General features: G+C 45.6%; 1 protein-coding gene across 2 annotated transcripts in view; it reads left to right on the forward strand.

Moving 5' to 3' along the window:
* The first annotated feature begins 578 nt into the window (after window positions 1-578).
* Dtna (dystrobrevin alpha) overlaps window positions 579-4,744 on the forward strand; it is a 339,379-nt gene continuing 335,213 nt past the window's right edge. The window contains exon 1 of one of the 2 annotated variants that reach the window (XM_028774821.1): window positions 579-829. The gene's annotated coding sequence lies outside the window, so the exon portion shown is untranslated. The remainder of the gene's footprint in view (window positions 830-4,744) is intronic. The other variant, XM_028774829.1, reaches the window with a different exon arrangement.

The raw sequence follows: 4,744 nt of genomic DNA on the forward strand, positions 1-4,744 counted from the left end.
TATGTTATCTTACCTATGCCTTCCTGTCTCTGAAGTGTCAATACTATTTGCCTTCTCAGTCACCTCCTCGGCAAAGATGCTTTGTAAATAAATGAGGTAATGCTTGGGAAATCTTTGCAGCTTAGGATAGAAAACCACTGCACACATATAAGATATGCTTATTATTCCATATTCAAGCCTGTCGTGCCCTTGCCTCTACATTAAATGGAAATTACATTGTTTGAATCCTTGAGTTTGGATCAAAATCTGGGTCAACATAAAAGGATCATTATACTTAATTTTAATACGGACGCTGTTTCAAAACCTTGCACGTGAGGATAGAAAACTGTAGGAAATAAACAAAGCACATAAATCAATCTTTGAAGAATTTCTTCATATGGAAGAATATTCTCTCTCTCTCTCTCTCTCTCTCTCTCTCTCTCTCTCTCTCTCTCTCTCTCTCTGTTATAAACACGGAATTTCCCAGGAGAAATATTTGGTCCAGAGAAGAAGCTAGTGCCACACTGTGTGAGTGTGTGCACGCGCGGGGGTGTGCTCGCGGGTGTGTGTGTGTGTGTGTGCTATGCGTGCGCGTCCGTGGAGAGGGGCGGGGGAGGCGGATGAGGAGGATGAGATCATAGCTTCAGGATCCTCAGGAAACCCTGGTACAGGCAGCAGCCAGCCTCCGCTGTGCCCACATGACCCACAACTCTGGCAGCGGACCCGGCACTTCCAACATTACTAAATAATCAGAGAGCGGCTCCCACTCCGGGCCCACACCTCCCTGCAGACGATGGACACCTTCTAAGAGTTTGGCGAGTGGGTGACCCAGGCGCCGGTCCATTGCAAGGTGTGTGTGCACGTTGACTGCTCCTTTGACGGCTCCGGGTGGGGGAGAGCTCAGGGGTTCAGGGGGTCGGGGTGCGAGGCTAGGAGCAGGCGCTGGGACTCGGCTGTGGCGCTGTCCCTTCTCGTCCGGAGCCTCGGAGCCCTGGAGGCGCCAGGACGCGCGGCCGCCTCTGCGCAGGGACCGGGGCGCCCTAGCAAGGGCAGGCGCCGGGCAAAGTCTGGAGCCGCGGCGGCGGGGAAGGGCTGCGCCCCGGCGCCCACTCGCGGGGTTCCCACCTGTGCGCCCGCGCCCGGCGTGTGCGGGGGACCCGGACTGCGGCGGCGCCTCCCAGGGCGGCGGGGCGGCGCCTCGGGCCCGCGGGGCGGAGGCGGCTGCGGCGGGATGCGCGTGGCAGGTGGAATCCCCCCGCGCCGCAGCCCACGAAGCCGGGGCTGCCCACGGCTCCCCGCGCTGGCTCCGCGGGATGAGTTGTTCCGTCGGGATCTGCCCTCGGGGTCCCTGTCGTCGTGGGTTGTGACGCGGGGAGGCGGTGTGGTTGGCCCCCGCGGGGATAGCACTAAGGCTGGGGAAGTCTGGCGGAGAGTGGGGGAGGCCGGGGTTGACCGGGAAACCCGCGAGCTGGTCTCTCCCTCGGCAGCGTGGGGCGGGCTTTGCAGTGCGGCGCGGGGCCGCGCGGAGCCCTTAGCTCCAGTGGGCAGTGGGGACTGCGGGGGCTCCTCGCCTGCCTCCAGCCTGCCTAGCCTGTTGCCCACTTTGGAGTTCTAGGCTGGACAGAGGAGAGGGCAGCTGAGAGGTTCCTTCTGATACCCAAAGTGGGAGGTAGAGAGAGGACTCTGTCCAGTGAGCAAAGCCAGAGGAGACTGGCAAAGGCATGCTGGGACTGGATGCAGAGCTATCATTAGGGCTTGACCTTATAACTCTGCTCTTGGATGGCCTTGGGACTTGGTGGCTCTGGGAGGCTAAGGGTGGAACTTGGGGCCACTGGGGAACAGGAGACAGGGTCAGATGTACACTAGCAATAGATGATAGCCCTGATGAGTCCAATCCTGCTCCAAACAGCTTTTGAGTTGAGTTTTACGTCACAGCTTTCCTTTTACCTCTCATCACTACTGATGTTTAAGGTGGTTTCAGGTCTTTTGGACATAAATATCTATACTGTTGATGTATATGTAGTTGTTATTACTAATTTTATCTTATTATACTTTGCTTATTTCGATGTCTCACATACACAGTTTGGTGTTGTTTAGTTTATTACTTTTCTTAGTTCTTCCACTGGCAGAAGAGATAGACTGAATTCTAGCAGCCTCCTTGGCTCTCCTTGCCCACCCAAAGGATACCCAGACAACATAGCTTTCGCAGGGTCATAGTATTATTACCGGTGAGAGCCCTTCTGAGCTTTGGGGAGATGTTCAATGACCAAAAACCTCGTGAAAATGAACTCCTTCGTTTGCTACATTCGAGACAACTAATTCTCTTTTGTAATTTTTATTGCCATGATTACAGCAAAGAGCCATTGGATAGTTTACTTTTGCTACACTTCACCAAGTTTCATAGAATTATTGTAGACCAATGCAGGATGTGACAACAAGGTTAAAGTTCAGTAGTTGAAATCTATCACTGACATAACTATCATCAAGGAGGTGGCTCAAGATACGTGTTTGTTTACAATTAAGGATAAGCCTCCTGGGCGTTTAGTCTATTTGTTTAAAGAATAGATTTTCTATAATTGATTTTCATGTTCATAATTTTCTTCAGAATACCATTTTCATTTTGCAGAATTTTTAATAAGTTTCATTATCTTTAATGCAATCAATCTGACAGGGGTTTGGGCAGCCAAGTAAAAGGCTTATGCAATTCTCTTTCAACTGCCACTGATAAAAGGGCAGGCTGTATTCTGAGGGCATTTATGAACACCCTGGCTTTTAACCAGTTGTCTGTACTGTCTACACAATTATGTAAAAATGAAGACTGAAACCAAGTTTTCTCATTAGTTCTAAACCGACATACTTTTAAGCGTATCCACTTGCTCGTAACGAACCATGATGAAAAAAAGGTCTCCATAGGCTCAACCCAGCTCACGTGTTCAGAGAATCACTCATCTGAGTTATTCTATGAGCTTATCATGGAGTTTTTATAAGATCACTTTTGGGGACAGATGTCTCTCGTAAGTCTTCATCTGTTATTTTTTTAAAGTAAATGTAATTGCTTCTGCACATAAAAAGTTTCTAACTTACTTTGACATTCGTGGGTTGCTGTTCATTCTTGCCTTTCTCTTGAATTAAATTCAGTTGGCACAATTTTAAACTCACACTTTCAAAATTTTAAGTGAAAGAGTCCAAAAATCCAACTGCATCTCTTGATCCTGAAAACGAGATCAGTAGACATGCGCTAAAACCCAGCGCTCTAGTGGTTAGCCCTCCCATCCCTGCACTATATCTACAAGTTTATTTGTGAGTGCCAGAACCCAAAACTGTGCTCACAGCATTTCAATCTAGGAATAAAACTGTTGTGATGTTGAACTTTAATTTTTCCTTTTTTTTTAATTTTTTGTTTTCATTTTGTTGAAAATATTTTTCTCATATATTATATCCTAATTGTGGTTTCTCCTTCTCCTGCTCCCACTTTCTTCCCACCTCCCTTTCCACCCAGATCTGCCCACTTTCTTTCTCTCGTTAGAAAACAACAGGCTTCTAAGGGATAATAGTAGAATATAATAGATAAAGAAAGACGCTAATACATCAGAATGGAACAGACCAAACAAACAGAAAGTAAAGAGCTCAAGAAAATGCACAAGAAATAGATATAGACGCAGAGACATGCTTTATTGTTTACACACTAGGAATTCCATAAAAACACTTAAATAGAAGAACACACACACACACACACAGGATCTATAATATAAAAAGAGGGAAAATAAATATATTTATATAAATAAATTAAATATAAATAAAAATTGTTTTTAAGTCCTGACATATATTCAAAATCCTTATATTAAAATGCTGACAGTTTTGAAGCCATAAGTCTCCTTTTTATAGCTGATTCAAAAATGTTCCAGTTTTTTTGCTTCTGATCCTTATTTTAGAGATGGCATTCTCTTGCTACTTTTATCTGATGTTGGGGTTCTGACATGGCTTCCCATTCACTGTCCAACCCCTCTGATCTAGGAAGACTTTTGTATTATCCCTGATGGAGAGCGGAGTGCTCCCTGTGCCTGGTACTGGTTAGGGAACAGGAAGTGAGCACTGAATACTGAGGGGACTGGGAGGACCAGGTTGTCGTGTGAGCAATGGCCCATCAGAGGAGCGGCTTTTAAAAGGCCATTAGAAAAAAAATGATCTTGTTTAATACATGATGTTCTTCTAATGAAATGTTTGCTGAGTGACAATATGTATTAGGGGACTCCTGAATAGGTCCTAGAAGTCAAAATAGGACCCAGGAATAAATGAAAAGTTGAAATATTTGTAGAGAAGTGGTGTGCCAAGTGTTGATCTGGTTTTCTTCTGCAGTGTTTGCAGGGCAGTTTTCTGAATCATTTTTTGAGTCAGAGACATGAGCCTCGCTTTGGTTGTCATTTAGCTTTTCTGTCATTGTACCCTGTGGACATGGCTGGGATTGCAGAACTCCTATCATTTCAAAGCACATGGAGAAATTGCTAACCTTATTTAGTTATTACCCCATTCCCAAAAATCTATGTAGGTTTAATAAACAGCATTTATTTCCTTTCCTTGAAGAAATAATTGCCTTCAAAGTAAATAGTGCTTTTATTTTTTGGTTGTGGTTAAGGTCACAAAATGTTTCAAATAGAATTTTCACTGATTCAACACTAGTTTCCTAAGATTTGCTGAATTCCCAAGGGCAGTATAGAGATTTCAGAGTCAGAGAGAGAGAGAGAGAGAGAGAGAGAGAGAGAGAGAG

Source organism: Grammomys surdaster, unplaced genomic scaffold, assembly GCF_004785775.1.
Source record: "Grammomys surdaster isolate TR1022 unplaced genomic scaffold, NIH_TR_1.0 243, whole genome shotgun sequence".
Classification (NCBI taxonomy): domain Eukaryota; kingdom Metazoa; phylum Chordata; class Mammalia; order Rodentia; family Muridae; genus Grammomys; species Grammomys surdaster.